The 27,257-nt window shown below is 40.2% G+C and overlaps 1 long non-coding RNA gene across 1 annotated transcript in view; it reads left to right on the top strand.

The window, feature by feature from the left end:
- Window positions 1-899: 899 nt before the first annotated feature.
- Window positions 900-27,257, top strand: part of LOC144463469 (uncharacterized) — a 76,438-nt gene continuing 50,080 nt past the window's right edge. Inside the window, exons 1-2 of the long non-coding RNA XR_013491622.1 lie at window positions 900-1,038; window positions 18,671-18,804. This is a non-coding gene — a long non-coding RNA (uncharacterized LOC144463469). The remainder of the gene's footprint in view (window positions 1,039-18,670; window positions 18,805-27,257) is intronic.

The following is a 27,257-nucleotide window of genomic DNA, read 5'->3' as shown; positions in this document are numbered from 1 at the left end:
AATTTGTGAAGATGCACGTTTAAGTCCTCGACATCAAACAGTAGTCCTATAGCACACAAGTGAGAAGGGAAACCAAGCTTTATTAGTATTTTCTGAGACTCTATAACAAAAGTTTAGCTCTATTGCTGCAGAGGCTCTATGCCTTTTATTATTCCATGACCTGAGACCCTCATCTCATAACTGCAGCTCACGAACCCTGCTCTGATGTAGCTCCAGGCCGCAAAGCTCTGGCGTGCGGCCAGCTCCCAGGCTGAGTCTTATCCTACTGTTGATACATGGGCCTCCCCCCCAACCCCCTTTTTTCTTTTACCTCCAACCTGGACACTTCTGCTCCCTGCCTTTCTTTATTTGATGAAATCCATATCAAGTCTGCTCCTGTAGAGAACAGATGTACTAAATATAATCAGATTCCTCTGCAGCCCAAATATGGTGTGTCTGATTAGTGTTTAACAGCACATGAGAGTGAGGGGAAAGGTTTGGATGGCATGTTGTCAGAGGAAATCTGCCTATACAGTAGAAAATATCAGGTTATTTTATACAACTGTAATACATTAAGTTTTGTTTGTATTTTTAAGTTGGAAATAAATGACCTGGGAGTGCATGGGTGTGTTTTGGGGGTGGTGGCACAGACAGGCTGCACATTTTTGGGGGTAGAGCGTGCTCTTCTGGAGGCCGTGGCTGAAGCAGAGGGGGCTTTCCCCCCCTGCTGAACAAAGCACAAGCATCCACACAGCACTGGGTGGAGGGTGCACACAGTGAAAAAGATTCACGAGCAACCCGGAGCTCTGCAGCTTTAAGAAGTTTGCACACTTGAGCAGCTGGCAACGGGCCACTTGGCCAACATAAACAGCCCTAATCCTTTTTCCAAGGAGCTTTCAACACTCATCTCTCTGGCACATCGGCCACTGACTCACTCTCTCTCTCCCTGACATTCCTGTCTGTTTGGAGTTCTGCGGGGCCGTCACCAGGAGGCACTGTGGCCCTTGCAATGTTTAAACGCTGCCGGCTTTATGCTGTTGATCATTATTCACTGCTAAGGTATGTGCCTTCCTTTGATTTTCCCCTGAAGCGAAACAGGTCTCAGTTTTCACTCTTTCTTGGTGGGAATGGGAGGTTTGGTTTCACGATGTCATGTTGACCCGAAGCCCACAGAGGTACGGGGTTGTTCATACAACTGGTGCTGACAAGAAGTAAACTGGGAACTTTAATATGGTTTCTATTCTTCAACCTCCAGACACTTTTAATCACATCAGCTTTTTGGTGAGAGGTTAACAGTAGTTACTTTGAGCTTGTCTCCACTTTTAGCACCAAATAAAACTCAAAGATAAGAATTAAAACTCCATAATTGAGTCCTACAAAAACACAGAATGCATTTCTTGAATAAAAAACATATTATCTAAGAGTTATAAACATAAACACACACTATAGGATTTCTGTGAGGGACTCTCTGAGGTCTGTTTCAATGGGGGCAGGGAGATCCAGGGTTTTGATTTCCTCAGCTCCCGGGGGGATTTGGGAGACACAGGGTAATTTGTAGTGAAATTTCCAGCACAGTTTGTTTTGCAGGTGGCTGAGAACGAAGGCAGGGCGTGGTGGGGAATGAGAGAAGCAATTTGCTGTCTGTGGGCTGTGAATGTGTGTATTGTTGCACAGCAGTAGGTTTAGTGTTGTGCCGGTATGTGCTGTGGTCAGGGCTGGACTCGTGGAAGGGAGGCAGCAGGAGATACTCATCAGACAAACCAAAGGGATTTAAATAAAATACATTTTTCATTTGGTGAGATAAGCAATTTTTTAAAAGCAATGCTAAAGTTATCAAAGTAACTGCGAAAAAATAAGTTGCTCTTGACTGTTTATGCATGAAAAACTCCTAGTCTGACACAGGAGTGAAGAAAGCAGAGGGGAAAAACTTTCAATCTGTGAGAGAGGTCACATGACAAAGCAATATGAGTGTGTATTCGAAGGTTCTCGCCAGAAGACATTTCAGTCTCACATGCTTCGGAGTGGTTTCAATTAAAAACTCCCCTCTTTGAATCCCCGGCCAGAATTTCAATGTATAAATCCATGCCAGATGTTCCAGCGCCACTTGAGGAACACACAAGGTGTCAAGGAAAGAGCTAAGGCTGTTTAATTTGTTTTTATCAGCATTATCTTCAGTCTTATGAGAAACATGAATCTGTGCTCTAAAACAAATCCACCAGAGAAAACAGAAAATATGCCATCAAGAAACACTTGACCAGCCCTAAATGTAGAAGACTTTGGCACTGACTGAGAATGCATAATATATAGTATGCATGCTGTATGTTATCCCTTAAGTCTGGTTGTGTAAGTCAGGGATCATCTGGAGACACAGCTGGCCGGAGAATGTGATGTTCTGTCAGTCATGTTCCTGCAGGGGCGGCTGTTTTTCTTTCGCCTCCGCTGTGGAGGAACCAATTGTGCAGCACCTGTTTTACATTCCAGCCGAGGTTTGAGGGGTCTTCACCCGAGGGACGCTTCTGCTCAATCTACCCACACAGAGTATATGAAGACAGAGAACGTTATATAGTCTGTCGTTATTGTTGCCTCCTGAATTCTTGTGACAACTCCAAGACGTTAGTATGTATGGGCTGCACTGACCACGCAATAAACATCTTCACAGGGTGTTTATGCACTCTATATAATTATATCTATATATTATATATGGTGTAATAATTCATGGAAGAGTGACAGTCAACTATATGTTACATTTAGTATAAGAACATTGTGGGAACAACATATGTTCTTCTGTAGTCACACTGCACCTCAACTTTAAATAGTGAAAGAAGAGAACAGTTTAAACGCTCAAGATTTAAATTATTGTAGCTAATTTAAACATTTAATCATGAATAAATGTTTTGCTAAAAGAATTAAGTGAAAATAAGATGGGTTAAGGACACGGTCACACATGCAACACTAGAAAATAGAAATGTCATTGTACGTCTTTGTGGTATTCCAAGTGTGAACTGCATGGATGTACAATATGTAACAGTGGTCCCCCCCACATTAGAGGAGTGGATAGATATTGTAAATGATATTTATGTTATGGAAAGGATTACTTTTTCTCTTCATCTTCAGAAAAATGTGTTTATTACATTCTGGGCGATGTGGGTGAAACTGAAGACCCTTACGACCTGATTTTGTGGAGGTATCATACAAAAGATGCAATTCTATTTTTTTTTTTTTTTTTTTTTGTCTCTTTAATCCCTCCTCAAGTCTCCCCAACATATGGTGTTTTTATGTACATTTAATCTCTCCTAAAAGTTCCTAAATTGTGAAAAATTTGAACAGCAGGAGAAATTATTTTGCTTTGTAAAATGCTGCCAAAAAATATAGTAAAAAAAAAGTAGCAGAGGACCTCTATTTGGACAAGTCATGTACACTATAAACTGATGCAAAGGGCACAAAAGTGTGCATAAAAATTCACCAGAGTGTAGGAAATCATGTGTTTCATGCTCAAAATTATCTGGTGGAGGACCCGCAATCCCTCGATATCATGTGTTCCTCCCCAAATGTTGAAACGAAACCTACACCCCTGGGGAGCTGTGAAGCAGGATGAACCTACTTTGTAAATAGATAAGGGGGAAACTGGTCAAATCTGGCAAGGCAACAGAGAAAATGGTGCTTCTTCTTGCATCCAGAACACTGACATCATCTGCTGCTGGTTTACTGGAGGTTCACAGCAACATTCGGAAGAAGATACGTCATGCAGCCTTTGTCAGTGATGCCCCAAGGCTATGGAACACACTACCTATAGATATCAGAGAAGCTAGTTTGCTAAATAGTTTTAAACGAAAGCTAAAAATGTATCTGTTTGCTTTAGCCTTTAAGTAGCTCTGACGTTACTGATACAGGTCTGAAACTCTTTCTTTTTACGCTTCACACTGCTGCAACTCTCTTAAAATCTTACTTGATTTTATGATTTATAGTTTTACAACTGTATCATTTTATGAATCATCTTACTTGATTTTATGATTTATAGTTTTACAACTGTATGATTTTATGAATCAGTTAATCCATTTTTTAAAATGGTTTTAAATGTCCCTTTATATCGTAATGCCTTGTCTGTTTTATGTCCATTATGTCTGTTTTCATGTGAAGCACTCACTGCTTACACTGCCCTTATTGTAAAGCAATTTACACTGCATTTCTTGTATAAAAGATGCTATATAAATAAAGTTTATTATTATTATTATTCAAAAAAGTGACTGAAAGCAGCTAACACATTAGCCTCCATTGTAGCATATCCTGTAGATATCTGCAGGTCTCCGCAAAATGATCCATGCTTCTCAACCCCCATTCCTATGTGAACTCTGATACTGTGAGACATTACTGAGAATTCACTGAAATATTGGTTGTAATGACATGTTTATCTTTAGGACTGCTTTGATGCAATCATTACTGTGTTTTCTATTAAAAAAATGCATCATATATAGAAATCCCTTTATAAGAGATGCCATTAGGCCTTTCAGCAGGTTAGTACATGCCTGCGTTTGAGTAATTCACACTCATACAAAGATGATGCATTAATGTTTCGAAATTGCCAGCTTCTTTTCATTATCTCTACAGCTGTACTAGTTCATATTCACTTTGTGTTTTTACTCGTCTATATTTATTGTGCTCACGTTCTTTGCTTTTTTGTCCAGCTGTGTTTCATTTTCTCACACAGTGACCAAAATAGTACGACTGATGTACCCAGAAAATAGCACTCAGTACCAGAACACAACTTACTCCTTTATCAGTGCTGTAATTTTACTTCAATTTTTTGTTATGTTGTGAGAAACATTAAACACTGTGTACATTTAAATCCTCTGTCAATGTTGTTTAACATGGCATCTGAGAGAAAAGCTGTAAATTAGCTCAAATTTTTGCACAACTACTTCAAGGATTCAAAGTCAGATTTTTATTCCTGCGTTTTAACAACTAAGATAACAGTTCCCAAAGTTTAACTCTATCTTATCTTAAGTGGTGTTGCCGAGATCATAAACTCTCTCGTATAAACTTGCACTCCATTGTGTCCTTGTTGGCTGCAGAGGACAATGTAAAATGTTGGCAGGAAGAGAGAATCCACTGAGACAGGCATGGATGAAGAGAGGATAATGGGTTGGACATGCTTCTCCAAATCACTGGACGCAACTCAACTGAGCACCTGCTTGGCTCCAAGAGGCACAACAAGACATAAACACAAGGCTCAATATGGGCTCTCAGTCCTTTGGTACTTTGGTACAGTACACCTGCAATGCTGATGAAATTAACCCCTTATCTGCAACCTCTGGACATTTTCCTCAGGAGTGACCCTCGCCTCACTTGCAGAAACAAAGACTTTACAGTTTGTTGGGAACCATGAAACCAGAAATGAGTCGACACAATGTAGCTAGAGATGACGATTAACGATGCGCCGATGAATCTATTACAAACATTCAAATTAATCATGAGGTTATTACAAGAGGTAATCAGGTGTAAATTGAAAAGATACTGAGTGAATTAAGGGGAATGAATGATTCCTCTCTTATCCGTCTCTTCTACCTGCTTGCAGATGCCAAATTTAACACTTAAAAACTCACTGGTTTTTGAATAACTGGCCAAAGAAACCATTTTCCCTTTCTATTTTCTGCCTTTAAGACATTTTCAAGGCCTCAACACAAAACCAGGCCTCTGGATCTGAGCTGGGAGAAGTGTGTGTGTGTGTGTGTGTGTGTGTGTGTGTGTGTGCGAAACAGCTGTGTCAGACCAGGTGCAGTCTGCTCAGTGCTCCAGTCTCAGGCACAATTTATACCATAATTCCTGGCGGATAATTCGCAGCTCCCCGCTGCCAGATGAACTCTATTAAAACTGGATGGTTTTCTAACTGGAACTGAAATGCCCCCTCGCACTGGTGGGGGATTCCTGTTATTAAAAGATATTTGTAGTTCTGTGGTTTTAGTGAGCACAATGACTTTTTGGGGGGTTTTGGCAAAATAAAAAGAGAGGATAATGCCTGTTAACGATATGGCAACCCTCCTCTGAAATCACACCAAGTGCACTGTCAACAACAACTGGAACAATGTCATGGACGTACAGTATGAAAACACAATAGAACTGTAATTATGCCCGGAGACAAACACCACCCCAGCTGCGAGCCCAATACGGCGATTTGTTTGGAGGATGACATGGGTAATGAGAACCACTTGCTGCTGGACTCCATAAATTCTGTCAGGGGTTTGGAGGTTGCAGGGCTCACTACTCTGCTCATCCCTCTGAAGTACTTGAAAAACATTCATTGCACGTCACGCTGAGAGATGCCGAATTTCCTGCCATTCCCAGATGTTCCCGTGCAGATGTTCTCAGAGGAGGCTTTCAAAGGAGAAGTTATTTGCTTGCGAAAGCTGAGCTCATGTTTGCCGTTGCTCACACGTCCACGCAAAAGTTGCTCAGAAGCTGCGTTTGCGAGTCGTGTCTGTGACACATCAAAGACTACAGAATGCCAAAATGCCACATGACATGAATAGAGTGGTAGATAGACCTTAAGGTAGACATTTTTCTACTTTCATTTCAATGTGATTTTTAATGTGTGTGTGATCAAGTTTCAGAGTACAACATTGATTTACAGTTGTTTTACTGGATGTCATGTTTTAGTTTGTCTCCACTGTCGGCCATTACAAGACTTATCTTATCCCACAGCTGCATTATATACTTTATTGACACAACCAAGTGGCAGACAGGGATCGTCAAGCGAAGCGTGGTGGGGTCAAACAAAGTTGATAAAAACATGCTAGAGGACTTGGTCAACAAAGAGAATGGACACATGGAACAAGCATCTATCTTTCATCACGGGGCTCACAAAGCTGCCATACATGGGGGAGTACTTGTCAGCCCGTTCCCTCCGGCGAGTGGCTCCTGATCCAAGGCCAGATAACGACACAGCCACAGGCTGAACACTGGATTGTAACCTTGAATATTATTTGGCACTGGGGAGACACAAAAACTGGCTGTGGAAGGACTGATGTGAGACCTTTCAATTCACAATGAAGCTCACAATGACAAGCTACCCAGAATCCCAGTCTTTATTCTGTTGTGCTGTATTGATGCGGACGTGAGAGATGTAAACTGGTCAGTGTGTTTGCATGTGCACAGTCGGGTTGATTGGTCATTAATTGTGCTTGCAGTTTAGCCGATCTTTCAGCAGATTAAAACAATCGAAGCCAGTGTATAAACTGAGGGCAGTGGGTTTAGTTTTGTGTGTTTTTCTCTGAGCGAAATGGAAAAATTAAAAGTGCAGGAAAACAACAGAAAAATCAGGGGTCAAGCAGGGTCCAGCAAAGGATGTGCAGATCAGTTGCTAATCTCTTACTATAGCTGTCCGAATCTAACTCAGGCTTTCCTGTGGTCAGTGCTCTGTTGATATGAGTCAGAGGAGAGCATCACTGGCTTATATTGATCTCTTTATCGGGTCTTCTGACACTTGAATTGGAGAGAGGTGCAGCAAGAGTATTGGCTTTGTTGCTTTGACTGACTGCTGGTCACGATGCTCAAAAACTCAGCCCTTAGAAATGGACTTTCTTCACCATAAACAGAGCCTGATGTTGTGTAAGCAACAATATACAGTTTTGCCAGCTTAAAGGTTTTGTATGCAACATTCAGAGCATTAATAGCAGCAAACAGTAATAAAGTCCTGAGCAGAGACTGAAGTTAAGCTACCTCTGTGTGTGTTGTGATCTGAGCTTCTCTTTGGTTTGTTGTCGCAAACCAGTCTGGTCACGCGGTCATACTAGTGGGTATCCCACTGGCTAGCTTGTCACTGCTGCTTAACACTGCGCTCATACAGCGGTTAGCGCTGATATTGGGATGGTGTCTTCGTGGCACCTCACACCCACCCTTTAGTTTCCCCCTCCTGGTGGGGTCCATGTCATTGGTTCGACAGCCCATTGGTTCGACCTCCCATTAGTCCGACTGTCCGCGGTGCTGAACGGCTTGCGGCGGGCGTATGGTGCGCCGCGACCGGCTTGAGGCGGAGCAGGCTCACGGCTTATGTGTTTGTCACTTTCTTTTTTATTTTAACCCACACCATGATCTTTTCCTGCCCCTAACCAAGTGGTTTTTGTGCCTAAACCTAACCAGACCTTAACCACAGGGCATCATGATGATTTTGGAACGGACTTCGGAACAATGAGTTTAATATGGTCGGAACAATGGGATGTCGAACCAATGGGCAGTTCCCTCCTGGTGAACACTGTTAGCTCTGTCAGCACTTTGATGTTTAGCACCGTTAGCTGCTAGCTGCTAGCTCAGCCACCTCCATCTTGAGAACTGTGTCCAAACAACTCATATGTTCTGAATTTTGTATAGAGACACTTTTCTCTGACCTAGATTAAACAAAACAAATGCTGCGTTCACATTGTATAAAGAGACAATAGACACCTTCTCAACGGCATGGGAAAAACAAACAGTTTGACAAGATGAGAGGACAGTAAAAGCAAACATGCATGTGTTACAGGCTCACCCTTTTCACTTTAAAGGGCGGTGGCCTTGTGGGTAACCTGTGAGAGTGTGACATGTACTGTATTGTGTATATGGAGGGAATCAGCTCTCTCAGGGTGTCGTGATGATAGTCAGCAGAATTAAGTGTCTAGATGAGCTCAGGATTTACTGTTAGACCTAATAAAAAGGCCATGTTTTTTGCTTTGTGGTGAAGACTGCAATAAAGCCATTGTTAGTGAACGGCACCCGAATGCCTCGACTTCCTTTATCCTTCCTTCTGCAGAATACTCCGTACTGCTAGAAGCTAGTTACCAGCTAATAACGAGTCAAGCTAAATTAATGCAAATAAGCCAGCGTGTTCCCAACTACAGTGTGGAGAGACATAACACATGGCAACAAGTTGTGATGGTGATGTCATTTTGCTTACAGAGAACAGAATAAAATATATTAATTTATAGATATTTTCGCATAATGTCCACCAATTGTCCCGACTGCCTGTGTTTTCACGTTGTGTGAAGGAGCTACTTAACATCTCGTTGTAAATTCCGTTGTGTAGGACAGAAAACATATACAACATTTTAACTTTGGCTTTAATTGTCATCTCATCAAACATACAACAGTAATGCAGGTATAATGAAACAGTGTTTGCAGGGGGTCGTTCCAACACTAAATTATGGAGAGTACAGTGTAAGTGTTTAGCATCTAGGACAGCCAAGAAAATTCATTCACGACGACTCCCCCATGGGCCGCTGCGACCATGTGTGCCTCCATGACAGTAACCAACAATTCTCTGCCAGCTCCATCTAATTTTACCCTCCTGCTCTCCTACACTAAAATGATATTCTGTTTACTGTCTTCCGTCTGCCTGATTCCACGTGAAAGCAGCATAGGAGCCTATGTAGGGACAGAGGTCCTTTGAGCTAATTGCTAACATCAGCATGTTAGCAGCTATGAAGTTTACCATGCTGTCCATCTTAGTTTAGTGTGTTAGTATGCTAATGTCTGCTATTTAGCACTAGAGATGAGGCTGATGGGAGTGTTATTCTCTTTGCAGGTTTTGGACTTGAAATATCTGTTCTAAATTTCATGGCAATCCATCCGACAGCCACTTCATTCAAAACCAAACCTGCTGGTGGGATCACCAAACTCAGTAGGACTCATCCTCAGGGGACTGTGGATGTCTTTTTAAAATTTCATGGCAACTGATTTAAGAGTTTCAATCTGAACCAAAATGGCGGACTGAGCTAACTCATGCACTGACACTACCCTCCCCAGAGCCATGCTAAAAACACATCATAAAAAGGCCAGTCTATTAGACCATGGAAAAAGATAACCAATGAGCCAGGAGATTCTGAGTGAACTATCTGACTGAGCTACAAAAATATTTTAAGTAGGTCACTAATGTGTGCAGCCTGTCAAACATTTCTGGAGCAAGTTATTACGGGATGATAATATCCTTCCCTTTTGTAATCACTGGTACAAGGACACGAGATTTACTGACGCACCTTCCCTTTAACAATACTAGAGACTTTTATCAGCTCTGATGAAGGGTGTCCCTGAGATACTTCTGCATCAGTAAACTCAGTTAGAAACCGAGCTAATCAACGCTTTTCAACTTTAATAGCACCAAGATAGCAATCAGGATTAGTGGAATATGCCCCTTGAGAGATGTAAGCACACTCTACTCCCTGTGCCTCTCAGCTCTGTGATAAACATACAAGCAGCCCCAGACTTGTGTACAGAGAAAGATCATAGACTGCGGCGCTTCAGATTTGTGCTGCGGTCTGTCCTAATGCTGTTAAATATTCAAGCAGAGTCAAGCACGCACAGGCTTTTTCAGTGCAAATGAAAGATTAACAAACTTGCCAATATATTTTACAGCTCACCCGTGTCTTGAACTTTAAGTCTTTATTGTCCCAGCAGGAAACGTGTTTTTACAGCCTGCACATGTATATGTCTCAAATAAAAAAACAGTTGGATACATCCAAAGTACACATACATACACAAGCAAGCATACAGATCTATACAGCTAAACACACAGTGATCAGTGAGATTATGTAGGGCTGCTGTGGTAGGTAGACAATCGTGTGGAGACACATTAAATGTTGAAATGAAATGAAATCAGTCAAAAACAGATGCAAATATCAGCTCTGAATGACGACTGTGGTTGCGCTACATCTCGTACTAAAGTCTATTTATAGTCGTTTTCATGACTTCAGACTTGATACATGGAGAAACACTTGACTTGCCTGACTTGTGTCCCAACTCTTTAATTCAATTGTAGTACGATGGCTCACTTTATGAATGCTCTCTTAAATCACACTTACTCATTTTCTCCTCGCTCTGGAATTGATATGATTTTCCTCGTGTTGATATGTTTTTCTGACCTGATTCGTGCTCCCATGGATACAGCTGCAGCGGAGAAAGAGTGGGGGAATGGAAAACATGATTCCATTTTGTGCTTGGAGGTACGGTGTACACAGACTATATATGTGTGCGTGAGTGATGACAATGAAGCCTTCCAACACTCTGTAACCTGATGCAAAAGGTCAGACTTTGTTCTACACTTGAAAATACGTTGAGCCACTCAGATCAGTGGGAATGTGTGCTTTAAGCTTGTAGTCCCATGTACTGTAACTATTACCCTGTAGTACTTCTACATCTGTGTCAGTTAGGCAGTCATTGAGTCTGTCAGTAAGTGAAACCAGCAAGTCGTAACTGAGAGTTTGAGGATGTCCTATTTGACAAAATGTGAAAATCGTCTGAACAGTAAATAAACACAAGGTGAATAGCTGTAAGAATCCCAAGAACAAGAATGGCTGGCTGCTGACTATAAATCCAGTGTCTTAATGATCAGATGATGATGTGTGTGGCGTTGTATCAATATGAATTGATTGCTGTGGGGAGCCTTGCCGTGACTTTTTCTGTCTTTGACTTGACAAGTGCTTGGCAGTCCTCTGTGGTCAGACTTGAGACTTGAAAAGATCGAACTGGGACTTGTTCTGGGCTTTAACTTCATGACGTAGTTGACATGGAACTCAGAAAAATGCTTCCAAAAGGCAGCTTTATTTATTTATTTCAAGGTATTTCCTTGTTTTTAACCCCAATAACAGTGTGGATTTAGGGATGATGGTTGGTCGCTCCATGCATCACTTTAGCCCAGACTAACATATCTCAAAAGCTATTAGATGGACTACCATAAATGAATGTACAGAGATTCATGCTCCCCAGAGGATGAATCCCAATGACTTTGGTGATTCTCTGACTTTTCATCTAGTGCCAACAGCAGGTCAAAATTTTCACTTATCCAATAAAATATCTGCACATCTACTTGATGGATTGCCTTAAAATTTGGAACACACATTCATGTTACCCTTAGGATTGATTGTAATAAATTTAGTGATCCCTTAACATTTCATCTTACGCCATTATAAGGTCAAAATTTTAATATGTTCAACACTTTGGTTTTTCACTAAAAATCTGCAAAACCAATGACATTCCTATCAGCGTCTTCTGAGACCTTTGTGTTCAATGCTACTTTGCAAATGCTATGCATTCAAGCACACTAAAGATGATAGTGAACATGGCAAACCTGCTAAACATTAGCATGTTAACATGATTGTGAGCATGTTAGCATACTAATGTTAGCATTTAGCTCAAAGCCTAACTTAAGTACAAGCTCACTGCTGCTGGCCTGGCTGTAAACTCTTAGTCTTATTATGCTGTCTACAAAATGATTCACTTTTTCATGACATGCTGTAATTTGTTTTTGACATCTCTATAACTTCAATGTGCCTCATCTATTGTAGGTATTTTAGTTAGTGATTACCTATAATTTCCCAATCTGAGATAACTATCATCAAGCTTTCAACGATCAGACTCAACTTGTAGCTGTGCTGAAAAGGCATACTTTAATAAACAAAGTGCAAATACCAATCATAATCATGTCTGGAATTTGAGGAACTCACAAGTAGCTATCTTTTAAGGATGCTTAAGTGTCTAAAAGGGAATTTATACTTGTCATTTTATGGGTCTTAGTAATTCTAAATAGATCTCTACACTCGTCCAGCCTTGGAGAATAAACAGAGCTTTCTTTTCACAGCATGTTTGAGCGGTGGACAGAGGAGGTGCTGAGCGGCTCCTGCTGCCAGGGCCTCTTCATTGTCACCATTTGGTTCTCCTTGACAACCGAGAGGTTTCCGAGGTGTTCTCTAAGCCTCATCAGGTCAGACCATTGAAGCCCCTCTCAGCACGGCAATGAGTGAGTGACAACAGCCTCCCAGAGATAAGAGCAGAGCGAGAGAAAGACCTCTGGATATCAGTGTGTGTCTGTGTGTGTGTATGCACATGTCCCTGTATCTGTCTGTGGAGGTAATGAGTGAGAATCAGGCCCAAGGGAGATCACGTCACCACGGAGATAGCCACCATCGCCTAGCAACCTCAGCCCTCAGGCCCACTGAAGGAAGTGCAAAGTGAAAGCTGATCCTCTTTAAAAAATGCTAATAATGGATCTTTTCAAGCAGACAAAAACCTGAAATGTAGAAAACATTTTGTCTTTCTTTGATGTCTTTAAAGGATTCGGGTGATATTCTCTAATTTTATTATTGTAGAGAAAATCCCATGAAAAGACCAAAACAGAAAACAAACAAACAATAAATGAATCCAAGTGTTTTCTGTGTAGCCAGACTGATATGGATCATTCCTTTGTGCCATAGATCTCTTTGATTTGATTCAGTGAGCCACACTGTTACATTGGAGGACATGTTCCTACATCATAATGAACCTGGGCACTGTAGTTTATTTCAAGTCAATGCTTTATACACCGTCCTGCTGCTGTAAACATGTGCTAGCATGCTAAATCTCCACTCCCCAATAAATTCCAGATTTACTCATGTTTGAGTAATTTTTCTTAAAAACTACAGTGCCCAGGTGTTTAATGTAATTACTGAGAATTATTTCAAAGATAAAAATATAGGGGTGTCTTAGTGGATAGAGCAGGCCACCCATATACAAAAGGCTATGTCCTTGCTGCAGCGGCCCGGGTTTGATTCCAACCTGTGGTCCTTTGCTGCGTGTCATCCCCTCTCTCTCTCTCTCTCTCTCTCTCTCTCTCTCTCTCTCTCCCCGCGTCACACTGAAGCTGTCCTGTCAATTAAAGGCAAAAATGCCCAAAAAATAATCTAAAAAATGAAAATATATTCATGATTTACATCTTCAGTAGGAACAAATGGGCTCGGGGGGGCTGAGGACTTGTGCAGTGTTGTTTTTAGCCAGGGATGTATAATCATATCAGCACGTCTTTGGTACCTGCAGATGAGGGCTTTAAAATCAAATACTGGCATCGGCCTGAGATGAACATTTCTGCAGATATGACAGGCCGATAAACCTTAAATTATGCCACATTTAATTCATCAGAATAGGTCAAATTTTCCTTGGTTGTAACTATTGTCAGGTGTGTCTCTTAGATAATTATCCAAGGCTGTTAAAGCGGGATGAATGTTACAGTTTTGTTGCAAAATGTTGCATAAAAATGAATGCAGCAAGTTTTACATGTTGTCTTAGCTGAAGTGAATGTGTACACTTTGAAAAGCATTGAATTTTATGTCTGCATCTGCCAGTGGGCCATCATGTAGTGAGTAGGCATAATAATATGTTCATTACACCACAGGAGAGACTTTATGTTCTCTGCTATTAGGCGGAAAATATATGTGCATATATCGGCATCTGCAATCGGCCAAGATTTCTTGGAAAATGTCGTCATATCGGATATTCAGTTCAATTCAATTCAGTTCAGTAGAACTTTATTCATCCTGAAGGAAATTCTTCTGCCAGAGAATGCTTCAAATTACAGTAACACTAAGTGCAGTGACCACAATTTAACATCCAGAACCAGACAACCAGTGGGTTCCTCAGGTCAGGGTCACCCACTGGGCCCAGTTTTACAAACACTAGAGTACTAAATATCTGGCAAAATATACAAATATACAAGATCAGAAGTGTTTTCAAGGAGCAAAAGCAAAAGCCAATGACTAATAGAGTAACATATAGGAGTGAGATAAGTACAAGAGTTACTAAAAATGAACCAAAATGGTGAAGAAAAGCAGACTGTGCCTGATAATTGTATTGTATATGATATAACAATTAGTAATATAAAGCAGCAGCCTTACTCTTTAATGAACATTTAGGTCTGATCCCACTGTTTTATAATCTAAGTTATAATCAATTTATATACTTTATGATCAGTTTTGTATATAAAAGAACTTAAATTAATTCTGCATTAACCCCAAAGCTAAACAAGTAAGAGCAGTTTAATGCACCGTGGTGTGCAGTTTCATGTGGTAGCTCTAAATGAGAGCCTAATGTGAGATGTCCTTTATAAAGGCAGCCTGTTACTGGCTGTCACTCTGCCCCCAGCCAACAGCGTCCAGACTCTGAGCTCATTTCAGTCGTGTTACTAGACAAATTATTGTCTTCCTGCTAGACACCCCTGACGAGGCACGTCAATACTGCAGGTGCAGTTGGGCCTGAAATTGCTTTGTTTAAACTTGTCAGCCTGGAATGGAGATTTTGACGAAGGATCTGTCCTCATTTGCACGGCTAAGGCACTGTGCAAACCTGCAGAGATTAACACCTCAAACTGCTGTGTGCTTTAGAAGGAGAACCATTTTTAGAACCTGAAATTTGATAAGATGATAACTGGGCTTTTTTCTTAGTAGAAATGTCAACGACTGAACTGAAACTTTGTTCCTTTAGATAAGCTTGTGGTTTTCAAGTATTGATGTTTACTTCTGTGTTTTCCCCTGTGTTACAGTGATTGAAAGGAGCTGTTAAAAGTGGAATGTGGAGGGATATGCAAATTGGGGACTCAAGTAAATCACATAAATGTTTGAGGATATTTAAATGGATGTTTTCAGCACATAAAATAGCAAATATTTGGTGTATTTATGTAATATTTCTTCACTTTATTGTCTTTGTGTGTCAGTACACTTCGTCCTTATACTGTTTTTGGTCTTTATAGTACTTTTAATTTTGTTTTTTTTCCTCTTTGATATAAAAGTCAACATTGTTTGAGTTTATTTATCTATACTATGCATCCATTCTTGCTGTGACACTTCAATTTTTCTGCCTTGGATTACATACAGCTGACATTTCAACACAGCACAGTGCAAACACGACAGCGTCTCCACTTCAACTGACATTTTGACTGCATTCACCTCTTTCTTTTCAACTGACATTTCAACTGCATTCAGTGCTTACACTTTGACTGACACTTCAAACCCTCTCAGGTCTCAAGTCTTCTTTTAATGGCAAAAAAATAAAGCGCTTCTATAGCTCCTCTAACTTTCTCTGCTGATACACGATTTACTCCGACTGGTTGCGGCACTTAAACTTCAGCTGACACTTTAACTGACAATCATCATTTTATACACTCCAACCGACAATAATTTCTTTCAGGACTTCCACTCGTATCACCGATGCTTCCACTGACATTTAAACTCCTCTCAGCGCTTTTAATTCAGCCGATACTTCAGCTTCACTTAGCGCTTGCACTTACTGTAAATTGACACTTCAGCTTCATCCATACTGACAGTTCAACTGTCAGTTTAGCAATCCAGCTTTAACTGCAATTTAAACTTCCTTCAGTTTGACTGCCACTTCAGCTTAAACTACTTTTCACGTGTTTCTACTGTGAATTCTCAGCAGTAAACACAAACACTGTCTTCAAAAGTCTTATCTTGAGATTTTAAAATTTGGAAACACATAAACCTTACTCGCATATCTAAATTGAACAATGCACAAATGCAACTTCTGGCATTTTCGCAGGTGTCAAGATTGGTATCAGTCAAAAGAATGTAAAGTATGACCGCTCAAAAACACTCCTAATGCACGGATTAAACTGGCTTGAACAGTCTTTCCCCCCAATTTGTTCAGAGGACAAAGGGCAATGATGCACATTCCTGTGAGCAGCGGCGGAGGAGCATTCCATCCACTGTTTGTAATTGTTCGCAGCTGTAAGCAGAGTCTGCTTCCTATTTGTCACATTCACGGGTCAAGCGTTGCCATATTTTTCATAATCACTTGAAAAATAGAAGTAAAGCTCCAGAAGGAATAGAGTGTTTACGTACACTTACTGCAGTAGGTGAAGCAGTGCAGCTGTTAGCCTCCATGCACCTCGGCTGCCTGCTCATCTTCTGTGCTTTGTTATTGTGAAGATGTACCCGCCATTTATCTATTTGAGCGGAGGGCTGTAAATAAGACCTTGTCAGGGGTTTCTGTAGGATTTTCCTGTCATGTCACAGCATGAGGTTTCCATTGTGTGAGAGACGTCTCTCCTTCTACCTTCAGCATGTCAGCATTGGAGCATCCGGGGTTGGAATAACATGTTCTGAAAGCTACTGCTGATTCGACACTTTGGAATATATCACACACGGAACAATGTGTCCTCAACAAGCCACATCTTTTTTTATCAATTAATTCAAGGGTGTCAGCAGGATTTAGTATCAATCTTTGTTACAGCAGATTTAAATAAAATAAATTTAGAAACAAACTGCCTTTTCCAGCAACAGCGTCCTCTCTGAGCTTCACCAGAGCCACAATATTAAAAATAGGTGTCATGATTGTGTGTATGTCTCTGTGCCTGTGTGTGTGTGTGTGTGTTTGCACAGGTGCCAAAAAAATTCAGCTCTGTGTACAATATGTGCTTGTGCTGAGAGGGGAATGCAAGTGGTTCTCCACTTGAGAACAGAGCGCCACCACAGTCCGCTTTATTGTTTATAATCACAGCCTGTAACAAAGCGTGGATCATGCAGACAGCAGGAAGACAGCTTATATCTTAAGGTGGCTGTTTTCTAATCATCACATGTATTTGCTTTGATTAACAAACTGGATGTTAAGTGATATTTTTAATGTCCGTTGTTTCAAAGGCCAACAACAAACAAGACAGATTCATGCTCAGGAACTGACATCAGCTGGAGCAGAAAAACCTCAGTCATCTTGTCCAAGTAAATCACTTTGCCCAAGCCACAAAATTACAGTTTCTAAGCTTGTGGGCAGGGGAATGTGAGTGACGGTTTTTCTTGTGGACCCTGGGTATGTTTTCAGGAACCACAGACCTTAGGGATATCTGCTGCCAGTAGAGGGCACTGCAGCTCCTAAAGTCTGCATTTGGAACAAATCTGGCTTCTTTGCCTTTGAATATTGTTTGTTGACACCAGCTTGAACATGAGAAGCTGCAGTAATATCTGTTCTCAGCTACATCTGCATTTGGATTCAATTTTTGAAGCAATACCTCCTTTGTCATGAGTTTTATTATCAGTGATGAGTGACAATGGTTTCTATTGACAAAAGATCCAAAGTCCAAACAATGTGATGGCCTTGTTGTAAGATTTTATGGTGTTTTCTTGTTTTGACTGTGCGATAAACATTGCCCTCTCTGTTGAGGCGCATCTTCTCCGCATTAGACCCCCTAAATTAAACCCAGATTGACATTTTGGACTGCGTCTGCTTTGTTTTGTTTTTAAAGCTGCAGTTTTACTATTTTACTACCTTATTGAGTGTGATGTTTGCTTACATAAATAAGTGTGTGTGTGTGTGCATGGGTATGTACGTGTGTGTGGGTGGCTGCACTGTGATGAGCTCTATGCTAATGCAGTGTTGTGGTTTGCAGTGTTCCCCCCTCCTCTGCTGCTCTGAACTGAAACAGCTGCCTCGGCTGCTTTGCCTCCAGCTGCTTCCAAATTGTCCCGCCATTAAGCTATTATATGTTTACAACCACAGCACCGAGCGAGCCCACTAGGTGCTAGAAGCCCTGATGATCTTCCTCTGTTGTAATGGATCATTATCCCGGTTTCTTATTACACAGCTTTTGCCACGCTGTAATTAGCTGTGATACAATTAGGCACACTATCTTAACTGAGCCGTAAAGGTATCAGACAATCCTTTATGCTATCCGAACTGCCTTGGATATGTCACATTGACGAGATTAAATAAGATAAATCTTCAAAATTAATTTACTGAACCGTGAATATCTCCATGACGCAGAGTTTTACATATACTGCGATTAGGTAGATATGTCTGCTTAAGAAATGATGCATCTGAATTTTGTCCCCCTGATACCGCGAATTTTGCATAAACAAGATTTTGCTCCTCTGTAACATAAGCTTCATATGTGGCAACTCTCTTTCATCCCTCCTCTCAGGCTGCTGTGCTCTGGAGCTGTGGGAGAGTGCCCACTCAGAGGAGAGGAGCTCGAACACATTGATCTTATTTGGACAGGCTTTTGTCTGGGACACATCCAAACCCAAACAGCCAGGGGAAGGACCACAACAGGGTGTAAGTAATTCTCTAGCAATCCAGACACACTCTGCATAGGTTACAGACAGAGCAAAGCCACTTGTATCGTCCTCCATTTGGCGTTCGCTGATTTATTTAATACACTATCCCATATTTTCCTCCCCTGTTTGGTTATCATACTGTTTTTTAACAACATTCGCCTCCTGCTTCAAACCGAGCTCAGAGAGAGTCCTGTGCCAAAGAGGTGTTTCTCCGTCAAAAAATCCAGCCCAAAAAACATCTGGTTCATGTTATGACAACACTGCTCTAAGACGCAGCTTGTATACAACTCCACCAGTTAGCAGCTTTCAAGAATTGGATGCATTCACTGTATGCATGTTTCTCATTAACTTCGACTGCAGAATAAAACTGTGCTTCAGTGTGTTGCACATATTCAAGATGTACCTATTTCACAACACTGAAGTGAGCCTATAGAAAAACAACACGGCCTGACAGGCATCATGCCCTGCGTCTCTATTCTGTTTCTCAGTTTAGCATACAGTTGTCATGACTGGCCTTATCATCCACTGCCTTTCATTTCTATAACAAAGTCGCTTATGTTCCTCATGTAAACACAATCACGTCAATACATACAGTAAACGGACAATGGAGATGTTATCCTGATATTTTTGTCTGTGTGTTTATATTGGCATATCTCAAGAGAAACATTTCCATTTCTGCAGTTTATGGAGGAAATAAAAACACTGAATGGTGCTGATCCAAGCAGGGAGAGGAGGGTGACTGTTGTGAACTCATGAAGGAAAAGAGTATATAATAGAAACAGTGCTTTAGGGTAAAACTAAGGTGACCCAGTGAGGTGCTGAGACAGACAGCCAAACACAATCTGTATACACTAGCTGTGCTCGAACTAAATGAGGACTCTAGCTAACAGCAATTTTCATTACTTCTCATTTAAAAAGTAAGAAAAAGGAGACACTGTCATTCAAATGAAGGAACAGCAGACACAAACAGACCTTAAGACTGCATTAAAATTCATCAAAACCCACAGTACAGACGTGACGAATCAAACAAACATACTGCTGGTTTTGCCAGACTTATTAGTAGAGAGGCTAAAATATTCACTTTACCTAGAGGGTGGTGTTAGAGCCAAGATTATAGACTTGATATAAAGATGGACAATGTGTCTTCGCTACCTCGCATTGTACAATAATGAAGCCAAAATATGCCAGATATGGCCACTGCCATCTTGCGCAGGTGACATCATTTGGAGCCCAAGTCCGTGGAGTGGCAATCTCCAAGGTGTCGAGTTCCTGACCATACATCTGTCTGACCAACCATGAGCAGCACCATTAATTACGAGCACACCAATTGGCACATACATCTGTCAACTATGATGTCACACCCCCTTTCTATAGCATCAAATAACTAATCAAAACCAAATGCACTGGAAAAATAAACGGTTGAACAAACAATAGTGTCATAAGAACTACCCAAAATGACAGAAACCATCTTTAGGAAAAATGTGATGTGTACTTTGATCCTCTAGTGCGGCTCATGACCCATTTGCTAACACGGAGGGGGCGGGGTTTATGACCTGTACTGCAGCCAGCTACCGGGGTGCGATAAAAATGTTTTGGCTTCACTTTTGAGGAGCTCTTATGTCGTCCAGTTTTCTGCACAGTCTATAGGAAAGACCACGCATCCTTGGGAACATGAAGGTGCTCAAAAAATATCATAGCATTCTTCCAGCTAGGCAATTAAATAGCTTAGCTTAAACGAGGCAGTAGAGAAAAGCTCATGCAGTGTTTAAAATGAGAAGGGTTCATCCTCTGAGGTCATGAATATCCTCAGTGAGTGTCATGGCAGCTGTCATTTAAATATGAATGTGTGCAAGTGGAAATTTTGGTCTGGATGTGGCACCAGATGAAGGACAAAGGGGTCTCTAACAGTATTATGAACCATCCTATGAGAACCATGAATATACAGTAGTTGGTGACATATTTTGTTTTTAGTGTTCAGCAGATGGAGTGCTTTAGAGGGTAAAAGACACAGAAAAAATGTTAATATTTAGCAATTAACATTTACATACATACAGTGTTGGGGAGTAACAAGTTGCATGTAATTAAACTATATAATTAATATAACTGGAGCGGCAACATTGGTGGTGCAGTAGTTAGCATTGTCGCCTCACAGCAAGAGGGTTAGGTTAATTGGTGACTCTAAATTGGCCGTAGGTGTGAATGTGAGTGTGAATGGTTGTCTGTCTCTATGTGTCAGCCCTGTGATAGTCTGGGGACCTGTCCAGGGTGTACCCTGCCTCTCGCCCAATGTCAGCTGGGATAGGCTCCAGCGCCCCGCGACCCCTGACAGGATAAGCTGTTACAGACAATGAGTGAATAAATGTGAGAAAAACTGAGAAAACTGAGAAAAAACATGTAATAAAATAACAGTTACTAAGCAAATGATGGTGATTACAAAGAATTATATCCAAATATATTCTTTATAATAAGGAGTTTATATGTAGAATATAACATCATCATTTTGCCATTGTTACCGCCTATTTCTGGACATTTTTCAGCTTTACTGCTCACTTTAAAACATTCATTAAAATGTAATAAGTTACATTAAAACAGTTACATTACTTATTACATTTTTAACAGGGTAACTAGTAATCTGTGACCTATTACATATCAAACGTTACCTTCAAACAAATGATCTATGGATACCTTATTGTAACTGTTAAACATTAGATCCTGACTGTGTGTGTGTTTCTTCTGTACTAGTGTGTGTAAGGTGGAATCATTCAGTACGTACAGTGTTAAAGGAATACTTTTGTCCAAAACATTTCAATTCCTGGGGCAAAATATTAAAAATGTAAAAAAAAAAAAAAAAAGGGAATTTTCTTCTGTGTGTTTGTGTTACGAAAGATTGCAGAGCAACAGGTCCCTGCCTTTATCTGCCATCTGTTTAGAATAAGGCAGCAGAAAATACCAATTCTGAGTCTCAGAGCCAAGTTTACGCTCAACTGGTCGCACGGGGATAACATCAGATATGCAGTCCTGCAGCTTCATGGCTTTTTGGCTGATTTGGTTTGGACTGGATTGCTATCTTTGGCTGCATCGAATAAGCACTTAAAATTATTCAAAAGTCAAAAGAAGTGCAGCAGTGTTGAAGTACTGTTGGGACCCCATTAGTACCAATAAAACCATTTGTCTCTACTGTAGTGGTCATTAGCAGAGGGGTTTCTTCTGTGATTACTGGTTTCTTACTGGTGATTTAAATACAGATAAACAGTGTTTTTGTGTACTTTGCTATACTTGTTGATACATATTTTTTTATTTTTGTCAGTAATTCATGCTTCATGTTAGAAGAATATAAACACAGAAGGTCAGCAGGTATAAAATATGATCAAACCTGAGTACATCACTTGTTTTGTTTAACATTCCTGGTAATAAACACGCACAGCTGAGTCATTGTGGATGAGTCACTGTTTGCAAGAATAACTCTCTTTATTATTGCCTTCCTCTTCTCCCAGGTGTCTTATTGAAAGAGGATCAACATGCTCGGGGCAAATCGCATTTAGTGCTCTGCTGTAGGATGTGATTGGTGATAGATCAGACTGTATTAGGTAACAAAAGACTTGAATTAACTGGCTGTCAAATCAATAGCAGTCTCCTTCTCCTGCTACCTCTCTGTCTGTCTCACTCATTCTGTATGTGTGTGTGTGTGTGTGTGTGTGTGTGTGTGTGTGTAGTTTTATGAAAACAGTTCTTTATATCTATTATTTGGATATTAAAAATATATTTCTAAAGGACATGGTTCTTGCTGACTGCAAATCAGTAGCACATTAACATATTTTTAGGACAGCAGTTCCCAACCTGGGGGGATCACAAGACGATTAACCGCACAACACAGAAAAAAAAAAAAAAAAATCATGCATACCAAACATAATTAGTTTTTTTCAGAGGTTTTTCTATCTTTGCATTTCTCTGATGAATTACTGAATAATTTTACCTTCAGCACACAGGCAGACCTTGCTTCCTTTCATGATGTCACAAGTCAGAATGGTGTTAAAAATGAACCCATGTTGTCAACGAGCTTTAAATATATGCTCTCTACTTCTTCAGTGCTTTAACCTTTCTAACTTTTATAATTTTTAAATGTATCTGTTGTAACTTAAAGGTCCAGTGTGTAGGAATTAGAGGCATCTAGTGGCAGAAATGGTATGTAATAACCGTCTATTCTGTTAGGGGTCACGGGGGGCTGGGGCCTATCCCAGCTGACATTAGGCGAGAGGAAACTTTCACAGCCTGTAGTAACCTTACTAGCTAGACGTTTGGTGCTATTTCAGCGGAAGTCTCCAATACCTCCTTCACACACTCTATGGATAAGGGAAGTCCTTATCCATAGAGTGTGTGAATCAGAAAGAATCAGGTGCATAATGAGGGGCTCCCTGAGAAAATTTTGCCTGATGTGGGATCCCTTTTTCGAGTATGTACAAGAGCTGGACTTTCCAGATACTCCTGAATGATTGATCATCTATTTTACAGACATTAAATTGTGATGTGACAGGCAGGTATCTGACCAACAACCATTATATCATGTTTAAGTATTTAGTGTAATTTTTATAATCATACACACATTTCCACATATTTTTACATTTTAATTGTATTACTATGTTGTTTTGGTCTTTGTCTTGTTCTGGGTACTGATTTGGTTTGTATTATTTGTCTTGTCTTAGTCCTGTCTTGGTTTTGTATTGTTCTTATTTTACTTACTACTTACTTTTTTGTTGTGTCACTATTGGATTAACCAAATATTACTATGTTTTGGATCTGCTCTATTTGAAAATTTCAATAAAGAGAATGTGGAGAGAAAAAAAAAGAAGACATTAGGCGAGAGGCAGGGTACACCCTGGACAGGTCGCCAGACTATCACAGGGCTGACACATAGAGACAGACAACCATTCACACTCACATTCACACCTACAGCCACTTTAGAGTCACCAATTAACCTGCATGTCTTTGGACTGTGGGAGGAAGCCGGAGCACCCAGAGAAAACCCACACTGACATGAGAGAAGATGCAGACTCCACACAGAAGGGTTTGAACCAGGAACCCTCTTGCTGTGAGGCAACAATACTAACCAAGTGAAGAAAGGAACCAGTTCTACCTGTCACCTCTGTATTAAATCTGTTATCAGCCGAGCACAAACATGCAAAAAATTCACCAATGAAATCGACCAACATGAAAAAGTTTTGTTCCACACAACTCTCCTTTGAAGGCTCTCTTGAAAAGTGTGTCGTTGTTCCACGACCTTGTGAGTTAGCAAGGCCCACTGCTGTCCTTTGATTCAGTCATGTACTTTCATTTTGTAAAACAGAGCAATGGCTGTTTTAGATAAAAGGATGTAAAGCAAAAAAAAAAGAAACTACAGAATAACCTGCGTCAGTCAATGGAGGCTTCTTCTACAGGCTAACAGGCACATATAAACAGTATAGCCATATTCTCTCTGACCATACAAGCAGCAACGTATATTACGGCCTTTCCACGTGTCTCTTATTTCCTCACTCTTTATCTGATGCATGACGGATAATGTGTGGGTGTAGAAGTGTGTTTACTCTGTGCATTAGTGTGTGTTTGTATGCCTGCCTGTCACTGTGTATCAGTGTGCACTCTTAAGGTCAGAGCAGACTTAGCCTGCTTATTTTTGTCAGAGTAGGCAGTCTGTTTGGTGAGAACACTAATCTGAAGCTGTCAGAGTCTGTGAGCTGAGCTCCAAAATGTATATGACCTTGCTACAAAGGAGACTTTCTCATGTGAAGGTCCATCGAGTTTATACGAGAAAAAAAATGTGTCATTCAGGGTTCATAGATTATATCTTATTAGGAAAAAAATGTTTGGATGGAAGACTTTATAATTGAATGTCCTAACTTTGCTTATCCTCTGAGATTAACAAAAGTACTCAAGGACACTCTGAGGGGATTTACAGCAGACATCACAAAACATGAAACTGCACTTCGCCAGTTTAAGGACAGAGAACAAAATGTGCAGTGTTTTCATCCTTCGGTTTTTATGTACATTTTTATTTGCACATTAAAATAGGAAATATGAAAATTAAAAAGCACATATTTATTACATTCGTTGTTTAAAACTCTTTATATCCATTGTCCAGTGTGCTCCCTGTTATTACATCTACTGTTTCTTCGTTTGAGGTTTGACTGGTGCTCTTTTAATGACATCATCTTGTTGCCCCTACTTCCTCTGCAATGGTATAATGACACCTGACTGCAGAATTAGCGTCACCTCCTGCTTATCTCGCTGATTCAACTGCCAATATTTCCATAAGTGGATGGAAAAGCATATAAATTAGCATTTTCAATTGCTGAGCTCCTGAAAATTTGGTTAAAATTTGTGCTTCATTTGGATGCAAACCCGACTTGTGACAGTCAGCTACTGACACTGGCCAAAAAAGCAGCCCAAGCTGTTTGCAGCTGTGGGATGAGTTTTGGCCAATCTGAGCTGATTTGGGATGGTCTTTCACTGCAGGAGTGACTCATGTTTCTGTCATGTGAAGTATTAGAGAACACTTAAACACACAAAATTAAGGCTTAAGGAGTTTAATCACATTACCATCTCTGTTGTTACAAGAATACATGCGTGTTCTAGCCTTATTCACTGGGTTGTTGAATTAGATGGACAAACATGTCTGTGTTGAATATATGCATATGAGTTGTGTTTATTATTTTAGTTTGGATAATACAGTGAAATAAGATTTACATACTAGTTTTGTGAGCATCAACATGTCATGAAAACTACTACATACTAACCAGCATCATGTACAATTCTGGCAGTTAGTGGCAGCAAACGATAAAAACCAGATCAGTGTGAACTGCATATGTCTCAATTTCAAATTTGGAAACTTAATGGGACAGTTCACCCCAAAATCAAAAACACATATTGTGACTCTTACCTGTAGTGCTATTTATCAGTCTGCATTGTTTTGGTGTGAGTTGCAGAGTGTTGGAGATATCGGCTGTAGAGATGTCTGCACCTTTCTTAAGTATAATTGAAGTTAATGGCACTCGGCTTGTGGAGCTCAAAGCAAAACATACTTGAAAAATTCAACAGCACTGTCTCTTTCAGGAAATTATGACATGGTTTCTCATGATAATCCACAGACCTTACTGTGAGCAGTTTAATGTAGGAGCAGAGTGTCAGCCGCTCTGAGTCAGTAGACTGGCATCTCACCCTCTCATAAGTATCTATGGGTGCAATTATTCAACTGTGCAATATTTTTCAGTATATGACTTTATCATGCACATTAGTGTAGATATGTCTTATGTTATGTACTTTTATTATATTCTTGTTTATTCTATTGATGTATATATATGGTACTTAAATTACACACTTATAGCTTCAGCACAGTGACGATATATATTTTATTTTAATATTTTTATATCTTAAGTAGTGTTTAACACCTTAGCATAATGCACATTTTATTTTTATTTCATTTTAATTTAATCTAATTAAATTAAATTTAGTGTAATTTAATTTAATTTTATTTTATTGCTTTATATTTACATACTTCTATTTCATACTCTTATTCTCACTTTTTATAATTCTCTATTCTTTACATCGCAGCAACTGTAATGAATCACAGTTTCCCCTTGGGGATCAATAAAGTATTTCTGATTCTGATTTTGATTCTGAACACTTTCTCTCTACCAGCTACACCCACCAACAGTATCACCAAGCAGAAGGAAGCCTGCATCTACTGCTAGCTCATTTAGCCCCACTGAGTTAGCTTACGTCACAGCTCAGCCGAGGAGGACGCCATATATGTTTACAACTCACACTGTCATGAGCACAAGCCTCTCATCCATGAGTAAATGCACCAAAACAATCTAGACTGATAAATATCACTTCAAGTAAGAGGAAACATGTATTTTTAATTTTGAGATGAACTGTCCCTACAATAGAGAGAAAGCAAAATGTACTATATTTGTTTTGTTGCAAAGATGTTGAGCAGGATATTTACCAGAGGGCCAGAAGTTTAACAGTTTGTTGCATATTTTTCACGAGTCATTATTAACAGAAAAGCTGCAGCAGCTTCACTGAGCTCACTGCTCTGATGGTTGACTGTCCAGGCCAGATAATTGCTCCTTTCATCTCCCCTCATGATTTCACACAGTTGTTTGTAAAGCCCAGGTGCTTCTTATTAGCCACCTGAACCCCCCGTGATTCCTCCCTCTCACCAAAACTCAACCTCAGCCCCATCTGCTACAGATTTCATATCCTGTGTGAACGCCTGTGATCATTGTGGTGTACAGTGTGTTAATGGCTCCAGGGTAGCAGAGGAGATTATGTTTATAAACAATTTTTATGAGCTGAGGCATCTAGTGCAAATAAAAAGAGAGATGATGATATGGTCAACAGGCCATGTGAGAAAGGTGTGAAAAAACTTGTGGTTTCACAACATGCTGCAGTTCA

The sequence above is a fragment of the Epinephelus lanceolatus genome, chromosome 5 (assembly GCF_041903045.1).
Source record: "Epinephelus lanceolatus isolate andai-2023 chromosome 5, ASM4190304v1, whole genome shotgun sequence".
NCBI classification, from domain to species: Eukaryota; Metazoa; Chordata; class Actinopteri; order Perciformes; family Serranidae; genus Epinephelus; species Epinephelus lanceolatus.
The sequence above is the reverse complement of the archived record's forward strand: the minus strand, read 5'-3'. Positions and strand labels throughout refer to the sequence as shown.